Source organism: Rutidosis leptorrhynchoides, chromosome 1 (genome assembly GCF_046630445.1).
Source record: "Rutidosis leptorrhynchoides isolate AG116_Rl617_1_P2 chromosome 1, CSIRO_AGI_Rlap_v1, whole genome shotgun sequence".
Classification (NCBI taxonomy): domain Eukaryota; kingdom Viridiplantae; phylum Streptophyta; class Magnoliopsida; order Asterales; family Asteraceae; genus Rutidosis; species Rutidosis leptorrhynchoides.
Window position 1 is genome coordinate 332,532,129 of NC_092333.1, and position 13,909 is coordinate 332,546,037.

The window sequence follows — 13,909 nt, forward strand, 5'->3', positions numbered from 1 at the left end:
TCGAGTCGTAACGAGCCATAAGACTAATTGAACACTTTGACCGACCGTGTTTACCGATATTGATACAAACCTATTTGTTTAGGTTAAGACTACCATTCGTTCTTGCACATGTTTACTTGTTGAATTACTTTTACATACGTGCACTCAAGGTGAGATCATCGTCCCACTTTTACTCTTTTGAACTTACATTTGGGATGAGAAAACATAAACGTTTCTTTTTACTAAGTGAACACAAGTACAGGAAAACAAACATTCTACATACGAGTTTAGACCAAAATCCTCAATTCGATTATCATTAGTTACACTTGCCGGGTGTAAGCGAGAACTTATGTTGTATGGATCCATATGGGTTTGACAAACCCTCATTCAAACGGTTCGCTACCGTTTACGAATGAAATATATTTTCGAGAAACAGTGTATGTTCTAACACTATTGTGAAGGGGTTCTATGGAAGGAATGTTAAGCATTGATAATTGGTTGCTCGTGAATATTAACTTTTAGAATGTATTACTAACAAATCTTGTGGTTCACTTGTACTTACTTACTTAAACCTATGATTTCACCAACATTTTCGTTGACAGATTTCTATGTTTTTCTCAGGTCCTTGAACATTTTATGATACATGCTTCCGATCATTACTTTTGATACTTGCTTGGATGTCGAGTATACATGCATACGTGGAGCGTCTTTTGACTTTATCTAAAATTGTGTCGCATAGGTTTCAAGTGTACTTAACTTAGTATCGTAACTTTTGGTTGAACAATTCTTGTAAACTTTGAAACACTCTTACGTTTGAAATGAATGCGACATATCTTTGGTCAAACATTATTTTAAAGACTTATGACCAAGTAATGGGACCTAAGTAGACGGAGCCGTCAATGACGATTTTGTTGGGTCGCTACAGATGGTATCAGAGCGTTGGTTGTAGGGATTTAGAGTTCATTGGTGTCAACCCCGAGTCATAGGGTACATTAGTGAGTCTAGACTACAACCGGCATATAGACTTGAAGTAGGAATTACTTGACTACTTGTGCATTTATACTCGAATGTTTCTACTTACATTTACTCTTATTTCATCTTAATCTCAAGCTGTCTAATTTGATTGACATGCCACCTTGACTTAGTGAAATAATGTCGAATGCACATATGAATTAGGGTAATATAATTTCCGGGATTATATTACGGTGACTCATATGAACGTTCCGACATTATGACATAAAGAATTTAAGGCGAGTCAAGGAAAATTTTCTCTCTATCCTTATTCCATATCATGATTAGTTTTATTGAAAATACTAATCAACGGTATTCTTGTGTTTTGAAGGAACAATGCCTCCTCACCGTGTGCCACACCATGAGATTCCCGAACAAGCTCTATAACGAATGATAGCCACCGCCGTTGATGTGGCCATGGCCGGTCACTCATCTAACAACAACAACAATAACAACAACCACAACAATAACAACAACAATGGACCCGGTAATTCAAACGAGGGATGCTCCTATAAAGCTTTCATGGGGTGAAAACCTCATACTTTTGATGGGACCGGGGGACCAGTTACTCTCACTCGATGGTTCGAACAAACAGAGGTTGTTTTTAGCATAAGTGGCTGTCGGCACCAAGATAAGGTCAAATACTCCACTCACACTTTCGCCGGTTTCGCCCTCACATGGTGGAATACCTATGTACAATCGGTGGGTACCGATGAAGCTCACGTCCTCTCTTGGGCCGACTTAAGGGAAAAGATGATAGTCGAATCTTTCCCTCGTGAAGAAACCCGAAGTCTCGAACAAGAGCTAAGAACTTTGAAAGCGGTCGGAAATGACCTCAAGGCTTATAATCAACGATTTTCCAAACTAGCCTTGATGTGCCCAAACCTTGTGAACCCCGAATCTTTAAGGTTTGAACTTTACATGGATGGTCTTCCAAAGAGCATCAAACACTGAGTAATTTCATCCAAACCCACTAATCATCATGAAGCTTTGAACATGGCCCACAAATTGATAGAAACGGTGGACAAAATTGTAGTGCCGGCACCTAAAGCTGAGGATAAGTCGGGTAACAACAAAAGTAAATGGGAAGCCCCCCAATCAAGCAACAACTTTGCCAAGAAGCCTTTCACCTCCGACGGCAAGAAGGGTTATGCCGGAAACCTACCTCTTTGCAACAAATGCAATAAGCATCACTTTGGTGAATGTGGAAAGCTAATTTACCATCGGTGCCAAGGAGTTGGTCATAAGGCCAACGAATGTAAAAGTGTCGCCCCCGTGGCTCGAAAGGGGCCCAATGCACCAAAGACGGTCACTTGTTACGAATGTGGCCAAACGGGCCATTATAGAAATGCATGCCCGAAGAAGAAAGATAACCCCAATACGCGCGGCCGAGCTTTCAACATCAACACCGAGGAAGCCCGAGATGAAAATGAATTAGTCACGGGTACGTTTATTCTCAAAAACACTTATGTTACTTGTTTATTCGATTCGGGTACCGATAAGAGTTTTGTATCCAAGACTCTGACTCATTCTTTTAGCACTCCACCAGTTCCACTAGATACCACTTATACTATTGAAGTGGCCAACGGGAAACTATTGAGTGCCGATACATATTATCGGGGGTGTACGTTAAACATTTTGGGTAATGAGTTTAAAATTGACTTGATACCCATGGAACTAGGAAGCTTCAATGTAATAATCAGTATTAATTGGTTAGCCAAAACGAAATCTCACATCCTTTGTGATTTTAACGCAATCCGAATTCCTATCTAGAATGGTGAACCCTTGATTGTTTATGGCGATAAGAGTTGCACCGGACTCAACCTCGTTTCGTGCCTTAAAGTTAGAAAACTACTCCGTAAGGGTTATTTTGCGATCCTTGCCCATGTTAAGAAAATTGAGTCTGATGAGAAGCATATCAATGATGTGCCAATTGTTAGTGACTTTTCTGATGTATTTCCCGATGAATTGCCGGGTCTTCCACCTCATCGACCGGTTGAATTCCAAATTGATCTTATTTCGAGAGCCGCACCCGTAGCACGTGCACCGTATAGACTTGCTCCCTCCGAAATGCAAGAATTGCAAAGTAAAATCCAAGAACTACTTGACCGTGGTTTTATCCAACCTAGCCATTCACCATGGGGTGCTCCGATTTTGTTCGTTAAGAAGAAAGACGGATCCCTACGAATGTGCATTGATTATCGTGAACTAAATAAATTGACGGTTAAGAACCGATATCCTCTTCCTCACATCGATGACCTCTTTGATCAACTACAAGGATCTCGTGTATATTCGAAAATCGATCTCCGCTCGGGTTATCATCAATTAAGGGTTAATGGGGAAGATGTCTCCAAAACCGCTTTTCGGACTCGTTATGGTAGTTATGAATTTCTTGTTATGCCATTTGGTCTTACTAATGCACCAACGGTGTTCATGGACCTTATGAACCACGTGTGCAAACCGTATCTCGATAAATTCGTTATTGTGTTCATCGATGACATCTTGGTCTATTCTAAAAGCGAAGAAGAGTACGAACAACATCTCCGACTTGTACTTGAACTCTTGAGACAAGAACGACTCTATGCCAAATTCTCCAAGTGTGAATTTTGGTTGAAGGAAGTTCAATTTCTTGGTCATGTTGTAAGTGATCAAGGTATTAAAGTCGATCCCATGAAAATCGAAGCCATTAGTAAATGGGAGACTCCTACTACTCCTACTCACATCCGTCAATTCTTGGGTCTCGCCGGGTACTATCGTAAATTCATCGAAAACTTCTCCTTGGTTGCTCGTCCTCTAACCGCGTTAACTCACAAGGGAAAGAAATTTATTTGGTCAACCGAACAAGAATCCGCATTTCAAATCTTGAAGACAAAGCTAACCACCGCTCCTATCTTGTCACTTCCCAAAGGCAATGATGATTTTGTTGTATATTGCGATGCCTCGAAACATGGTTTTGGGTGCTTATTGATGCAACGAAATAAAGTCATTGCTTATGCCTCTCGACAATTGAAAATTCATGAACGAAACTACACGACACATGATCTCGAACTCGGAGCCGTTGTCTTCGTACTTAAAATGTGGAGACACTATCTTTATGGAACCAAAAGTACCATCTCCACCGATCACAAAAGCCTTCAACACATCTTCGATCAAAAGCAACTAAACATGAGACAATGACGGTGGATTGAAACTTTAAACGATTATGATTGTGAGCTTCGTTACCATCCCGGAAAGGCAAATGTAGTGGCCGATTCCTTAAGTCAAAAAGAAAGGGCGATGCCTCTTCGTGTCCGAGCTTTAAACATCACCATTCACACCAACCTCAATAGTCAAATTCGTGTAGTCCAAAATGAGGCTCTCAAGGATGAAAACATCTCTCTCGAACACTTGAACGTTCTCACCTCTCGATTCGAAGTTAGGGAGACCGGACTCCGATATTTCACCGGAAGGATTTGGGTGCCTAGTTATGGGAATTTACAAAACCTCATTCTAGATGAAGCCAACAAGTCACGATACTCGATTCACCCCGGCGCCAATAAGATGTACCACGACCTCAAAGAACAATATTGGTGGCCGAACATAAAAAGGGACGTTGCTACTTATGTTGGAAAATGCCTAACTTGCTCCAAAGTCAAAGCCGAACATCAAAGACCATCCGGACTACTTCAACAACCCGAAATCCCGCAATGGAAGTGGAAAAGGATAACGATAGATTTTATCACCAAACTACCAAAGACGGTTGGCAGTTATGATACTATTTGGGTTATTGCTGACCGTCTCACCAAATCCGCGCACTTCCTAGCCATGAAGGAAACCGACAACATGGAGAAACTCGCACAACTTTACATTAAAGAAATCGTAACCCGTCACGATGTACCCTTATCGATTATCTCCGACCGAGATGGCCGTTTTGTTTCTAGATTTTGGCATACTTTACAAGAAGCGTTGGGAACGCATTTAGACATGAGCACCACATATCATCCACAAACCGACGAACAAAGTGAACGCACAATTCAAACTTTGGGAGACATGCTACAGCTTGTGTTATCGACTTTGGTAAAGCTTGGGATAAGCACTTGCCTCTCTCCGAATTCTCCTACAATAATAGTTATCACGCGAGTATTAACGTCGCACCATTCGAAGCTTTATATGGCCGAAAATGTCGTTCACCTCTTTGTTAGGCCGAAGTAGGCGACACACAAATCACCGGACCCGAACTCATTCATAAAACAACCGAAAAGATCGTTTAAATCCGAGATAGGCTTAGGACGGCCCGTAGTCATCAAAAGAGCTATACCGATAAAAGATGCAACGATATTGAATTTCAAGTCGGTGATCGCGTAATGTTAAAAGTCGCACCTTGGAAAGGTGTATTCCGTTTTGGGAAACGCGGGAAGCTAAATCCACGGTATATTGGTCCTTTCGAAATCTTGGAGCGTGTTGGAACCGTTACTTATCGTTTAGATCTTTCGCTTCAATTGAGCTCCGTTCATCCTACTTTCCATGTATCTAACTTGAAAAAGTGCCTTGCCGAACCCGATATCGTCATCCCTCTCGAGGAGCTTACCATTGATGACAAACTTCATTTCGTGGAGGAACCGGTTGAAATTGTGGACACCTCCGTCAAAATGTTAAAACAAAGCCGAATTCCAATTGTTAAGGTCCCTTGGAATGCCAAAAGAGGACCCGAGTTTACTTGGGAAAGGTAAGATCAAATGCAAAGGAAGTACCCTCATCTATTCGCGAATACGGAAATTCAAGATCTCGAGGAAGAAACAACGACTACTACGCCTACTTAAATTTCGGGACGAAATTTCTTTTAAGGAGTAGGTAATGTAACATCCTGCCTTTTTCCGTTTATTTTCCGTTTAACTATTTTAAAGTCCGTTATATAATTATAACACCTTCCATTAATACGCATTTCTAAATTATCTCGTTTAGGTAATTCACGCACCCGCAACCGAACTCGAGGGACTAGTTTCGCCAATTGATCAAAGGTGTGACTAGATGGACTAGTCAACACCCACCACCTCTTTTCATTTTCCATTTCATTCTCCTTTTCTTTAATACTTTCATTAAATTCTCTCAAACACCAATCCAAAGATTCATCATCTAAATCAAATCGAGCAAGCACCAATCCAAACAAATTACATATTCGAAATCCTTGCATCCTCCTCTTCGAATCCAAACCGATTACTTCTCATTTGGGTAACTTTCTAAAATCACTAGATTTTGTGTTCTTGATGATTTTTACTTGTAAAAGTGTTAATTAGTGTCTATGGCTCAAGTCTAACATGAATATGTGATTTATATGCTCGATCTCGTTAGTTTAAGTAATTATCATGAACTTGAAAGTTTGGTGTGTTTGATCTTGAGATTTGGTTGCCTAAATGTTGTTAGATGTTATAAATGCATGTATTAATTGTGTTACTAGCATCACTAGCATCAATTTGAGGTGTAGGTTGACTTGGAAGGACTCCATAAACTTAATTGCAAAAATTGTGATTTTAGGTTAGGGTTTGATAGGAGTAAAATGGATTTTAGATGCACCAAATGCTATGCAATGTTGTTTGTAAGTGTTTAGTTGTATTGTATGCGTAATTACCTACGAAGCGGCGTATTATATGTGTGCATTTAATTCCCAAATCATCAAAGTGCATTTATGAAATTGAAGCATTAATGATGAGCATTTATTTGATCATTTAATTTGGAAACTCGATATTTGCAAATGATGTTTTTGTTTGATGAAACGTGTTTAGTTGTGTTCCTCGTCAAATTACCTTTCCAATTATATAAGATACGTGTTCTAAGTATTTACGGTTTGTGAATTGTGCTAAAATGAAGATTGAATTTTGACTTGAACAATTGAAACTGACCAGGCACCAGACCACGTTAAATGTCGTGGCGCGGCCCTCCTTGGTCGTGGCGCGGCATTTGCGTGTTTGGTTTTTGACCTACTTTGTCAAATTTCGAAAAATGTTTGCTATGCTACGCACCTCTGATTCACATGTAACTCATTCTAACATGCTTATATATGAATAAAAACCTCAGAAAAATAGTTCGGGACCCGACCCAAATGTGTTGACTTTTTCGTTGACTTTGACCCGACCAAAGTTGACTTTTAATCAAACTTAACCAAATGTTTGTACAATCGTTCTAACATGCTTTTATACTTGTATCTTGCATGAAACATGACAACTTGACTCACAAGTTATAGTAATCGAGTCGTAACGAGCCATATGACTAATTGAACACTTTGACCGACCGTGTTTACCGATATTGATACAAACCTATTTTTTTAGGTCAAGACTAGCATTCGTTCTTGCATACGTTTACTTGTTGAAGTACTTTTACATACGTGCACTCAAGGTAAGATCATAGTCCCACTTTTACTCTTTTGAACTTACATTTGGGATGAGAAAACATAAACGTTTCTTTTTACTAAGTGAACACAAGTACAGGAAAACAAACATTCTACATACGAGTTTAGAACAAAATCGTCAATTCGATTATCATTAGTTACACTTGCCGGGTGTAAGTGAGAACTTATGTTGTATGGATCCATATGGGTTTGACAAACCCTCATTCAGACGGTTCGCTACCGTTTACGAATGAAATATATTTTCAAGAAACAGTGTATGTTCTAACACTATTGTGAAGGGGTTCTATGGAAGGAATGTTAAGCATTGATAATTGGGTGCTCGTGAATATTAACTTTTAGTGTATTACTATTATTTCAATGTTACAAATCTTGTGGTTCACTTGTACTTACTTACTTAAACCTATGATTTCACCAACGTTTTTGTTGACAGATTTCTATGTTTTTCTCAGGTCCTTGAACGTTTTATGATACATGATTCCGCTCATTACTTTTGATACTTGCTTGGATGTCGAGTATACATGCATACGTGGAGCGTCTTTTGACTTTATCTAAAATTGTGTCGCATAGGTTTCAAGTGTACTTAACTTAGTATCGTAACTTTTGGTTGAACAATTCTTGTAAACTTTAAAACACTCTTACGTTTGAAATGAATGCGACATATCTTTGGTCAAACATTATTTTAAAGACTTATGACCACGTAATGGGACCTAAGTAGACGGCGTCGTCAATGATGATTTTGTCGGGTCGCTAAACACATTCACTTGAAATTTCGTACACGCGACGACATCGTACCTTCATACCACAAATCACAATTAACAGCCCTTCATACGCCTCTAAGCCTAGGCATATGCTGCCTCGCTTAGTTATTTGTACATCTCAGTCGCGGTCACCCGACCTTTCACTCAACGAACCTTTATCAACAATTGCTCACTCTCATGGAGAAGAGTGATCGATCCGACACAATAATTGCGTCAACTGCAATATCAACACTTCATCATAACCTTCGGCCTAACAGACCATTAAGTCCATCACCGGCTCATCGGTCATCTTTACTCGTCTAACACTTAAGAACAGCAAGATTCGCTCATCCTTCACTTCATAAGAAGTATTTACCGCAATACTTTTAAACTTCGACTTTCGTAACTGTCGAATTACTATCACCCGTCGATCACGTACTGTTGTAATCTTCGCTGCTTCCAAGGGTATCTCACGGTCACCCTAAGCACAAAGTGATCACACCATCACCGGAGTTGAACATTACACTAGATGGTATAAGAAGGCACCTAGCGCAGTGTCATGCAGACTCCCACCACAATCTACCGAATTTTAGAAACTCGATCTTTAGGTTCCATACATCCGATGTCACCCATCTCTCCACATTACTGACCCGAAGTCATACCTACCCGAAAAACCTTACGGTTTATTGTCTTATCAAAAGTTCCAAGCGATCACATGCTACCCACAATTCCACAAGGCCAAACGATATAGCCTAACGAAACCTTTCATCTAACACTAAAGAGATGCTTAAAAACACCAAGTCTTACACCATTCCGCTCATCGACATAAGTACTACTACAAGGGATATTCCGTTAGGAATGTTACCCTATAATCCACAACACGCTAATACACTAACGCAATCATCATCATACGGGTCCCCCTCCCATGAATTTAACGTCCCGAAGACTCCTCGACTCGCCAATTCCTAGGCGAATCACAACTAGAATCCCTTCAAGATTCTCTAACCACACACTCTACCAAGTGTAACCCAATACCACCATCATTAGACTTGTTGCATCCCATTACGGAAGTAAAGTCCTCGACGCACACATACGCACACCATTATCGGTTATCCTAGTTACGATGGGTAACCACAACCAATGACAATCTCAATAGTGCACCCACTACTTAGGGTGACTAAACATGTTTCAAACTCGTGAGTTTCGCTCACTCACCTTGACTAACCGAAACCACCATAACAATTTCCGATTCACAACGAATCCGATGTGACAACAAGCACATCACCCGAGACCACTATATCCTAGGAACCAATAAAAGATTCCTATTTCGTCCCGAAAATACCCCAACCATGCCACGTTTCCTCCGTTCGGTACTCGTCATGTCATGCTTGGTGTCAAGATACACTTTCATAATAATGGTGATCAGTCACTATTACAATTACGTACCTTACCATTTCCACATGGTCATGCAAAGTACTTTACCCGGACTGACGCAACATTCACACAAAATAATATGCGATAACTCCTAGTACCCGAATGACTAAAGTCCTTACGGTGAATTTGATCACTCAAAATCGCCAAACATCAGAATCTCTCCAATAGATTCGTCTCTAGGACACCACACCAATAGATGCATGTATATACACCTATATACCCTATAATAATAAATATACACACGTACACCGCAACAACAAGTCAACCTACAACCTAGGTGACTATCACTAAAACAACGTTCAAGTTTGCCTACTTACATTAGACACTAGCTATCTAAGGCACTAATTTACACACGAAATAAGGCCCCACATAATCACACTTTGGACAAACACAAGTCCTAGTTAGTTACCTACTCTAAGGCACTAACAAATCTCTATCCGACCCGTATTCCTACAAGTCCACAAATAACGCACAACTGTCAATAAGTCTAAGACTAGGCACCTATTCCAAGGTCACCTAATTCACTTAAACTATGCTCTGATACCACTTGAAACGACCTCAAATCCGTTTACCAAAAATGAAGCACTTTTTTTTATAAGTTAGGTCCCAATATACCCTTCATAATACATAACATTTTCAACTCTGTTTTAACCAAAAACATAATATCATAAGGTTACGTTTAATAACTTACGATAACCCTTGGTACAAAAATGATACATTACAAGAGCATTTATAATAATGACCCAATTACACAAAACACGGGTTAATACTCAATAACCTAACCTGATACCAAGAGCATAATCTCAGGAACTACCAAATCCCCAATCCGCGTCCAAATATCCAAAAGCTACCCCATCGAGCCTGAGCACTCCTACGCATCTAGTCTAACAACTAGCTAACTTCACAATCACAATACCTGTAAAAAGGTAAACAACGAGATGGGTAAGCATAAAGCTTAGTGAATGCAATAATTATACATATACATATATAATCTACTTACTTGTAAACACTTACATAATTACCGCATACATGCTAGCAATCTAATTAGCATACCATCACAAAGTATAAGGCTAATAATCTCCAATACCGCAAGCTAGCATAAAAAATAGCATATATTCATCACAATATAAAATGCTATATAACAACACACACCCAATATGGTTAACCATGCGCGCGTCATGGTACTACCGGCTCCGTGGTTCACACCATACGCATTGTCATGATACTTCCAGCTCCGTGGTTCACATCACAACTCGAGTCATACTCTTGTTGAGGCGATACCGGCTCCGTGGTTCACACCACACTCGTGCTATAGTGCTACCGGCTCCGTGGTTCACACTACAACACACGTACCTTAGTGCTACTGGCTCCGTGGTTCACACTACAATATACGTACCTTAGTGCTACCGGCTCTGTGGTTCACACTACAATACATGTACCATGATGCTACCAGCTCCGTGGCTCACATCATAGCACACTCGCACATACTATGGCACTTCCGACTCTGTGGATCATGCCATAGCATACAAATAAATACACTATATACATACACGTATAATTATTCCACTCACCTTGGAATGCCCGCACAAGTCGTGTATTATGATCTCCGTCCTCATATCAGAGTAAATAATTACCTATATCGCACATAAACATAATATACATATAAATATACATTCTCCAAAAGAGAATCCGACACAATTATCCCTTAGCCGAGGGATCACACCTTGCTCGCCAAACCCTCCCATTTAACACCTAACGGACACAAACCAATTACCACTTCGGGTGGTAATTCAAACCCAATCTACAACGTAGAATTTAACTCAAATTATACTTAACACCAATTAGACCAAACTAGGTCCCGAAACTAGGTTACTACTTAGGTAGTGACCATTTCGAACGTCATTTACACCAAAAACCCAACACGTGCAATATTGACCCATTTTGCGTTTGACCACGTTTGACTTATGTTAAAAATACCATTTTAACCCATAATCACTTCCCACGATTAATTTCATTCAAAACCGTCATTTAACACTTAACAAAAGTGTTTAGCATCCATTTGACCCAAAACTAGTGTCATCATCAACTTTGATCCAATTCAATTTATCCATTTTGACCAAAGTCATAAAAAAGCCCAAAATCACTAACGACTAGTGCGTATATTTCCAAAACATCAATTAACACCTAAATCAAGTATTTACATACTTGATTTACCAAAACTTGTCTCAAAACTTATTTTGACACCAACTCAAAGTCAAAACCCATTTTGACTAGCAAACATGATCTTTAGACCATCAAAACCACCAATACACTTACAAACTAGTGACTAACACCCAAATCCGTGACAAATACTTTCAAATTCGTCATCAAACCCTAAACCCACAAATATCGGGTTTACTTACACAATACATACAACAAAACCCCCAATTTCATGAGAAATGAGGTTTATAACCCTAACTAGCTCAAACCCTAAAGATGAACAAGAATCTTAAACAATGAAATTCGGAGTTAGAACTCACCACCACCACCAAAATGTAGCTAGGAACGAGATAAACAACTTTAACACTGTAAAGACCCGTCCTAATCCATCGGGACGAAGTCCATATTGATTATAAATGATTCACAACAGTTGATTACATCGCGAGGTACTTGACCTCTATATGATACATTTTACAAACATTGCATTCGTTTTTGAAAAGACAATCTTTCATTACAACGAAAGTCGACGGCATGCATACCATTTTATAATATATCTAACTATAATTGATTTAATAATAATCTTGATGATCTCAACGACTCGAATGCAACATCTTTTGAAATATGTCATGAATGACTCCAAGTAATATCTTTAAGATGAGCAATTACACATCGGAAGATTTCTTTCGTACCTGAGAATAAACATTCTTTCAAGTGTCAACCACAAGGTTGGTGCGTTCATTAGTTTACATAAATAATCATTTCCATCATTTTAATAGACCACAAGAATTTCATTTCCATTTCTCATAAATATACGTCCCATACATAGAGACAAAATCATTCATATGATGAACACCTGGTAACCGACATTAACAAGATGCATATAAGAATATCCCCATCATTCCGGGATCCTACTTCGGACATGATATAAATTTCGAAGTACTAAAGCATCCGGTACTTTGGATGGGGCTTGTTGGGCCCGATAGATCTATCTTTAGGATTCGTATCAATTAGGGTGTCTGTTCCCTAATTCTTAGATTACCAGACTAAAAAGAGGCATATTCGGTTTAATAATCCAGCCATAGAATGTAGTTTTAAGTACTTGTGTCTATTTCATAAAACATTTATAAAAGCAGCGCATGTATTCTCAGTCCCAAAAATATATATTGCAGAAGCATTTAAAAAGGGAGCAAATGAAACTCACCTAATGTATTTTGTAGTAAAAATACATAGAACGACATTGAACAAGTATAGGGTTGGCCTCGGATTCACGAACCTATACCATTTGTATTTTTATTAATACGCATAATCGTAACTGAACAAATTTATTTATTATATCTTATATGTATTACATAAACTTTTATATAACTCATATTTGTTTGGTAAAATAGTAATAGAAAGTTGTATCTTTATACAATAATAGTAATAATAATGATAAAAAATAATAATGATAATATTAATAATAATAATAATAATAATGATAATAATGATATTACTAAAAATAATGATACTTATAATAATAAAAATAATGATATTAATAATTATAATAATAATAATGATTTTAGTCATAATGATACTACTAATAATAATAATAATAACTATAATAGTAATAATACTACTTATACCAATGATACCAATGTTAACTTTATTTAGGGATAATACTAAAAATCATGATCATAATAATAATTAGTAATAATAATAATAATAATAGAAATTTAAAAAGTGAAGACTACCTCAAATAAGCTTTATCTGAAAATAAATGCCCTGGACCGGGATCGAACCCGCGACCTCTCGTTTACACGCAAACACCCCTAACCATCCACTCTGTCTCGTGTTTCTGTAATAATTCACCACTTATATTTATTTAACCTTAAACTGTTTATCTTCTTATTCTACAAAAATTAACTAGACTAGAGACCCATTATCAATCCTTAATCGTCATCATACAGAAACCCTAACGAATCATCATCAACTCGTCATTCATAACATGACCATCATCGCTTCATTTTCATCATTATCTTTTCTTTTTAATTATCATCACTAAATTATCAACTAGTCATCTTGATCTAATACATCATCATCGTTCTATCTTAATTGTGATCGACACTTCCATAATCATCATCATTGTGATTACATGCCATCACCCATATCATCATCATTATCCACATAA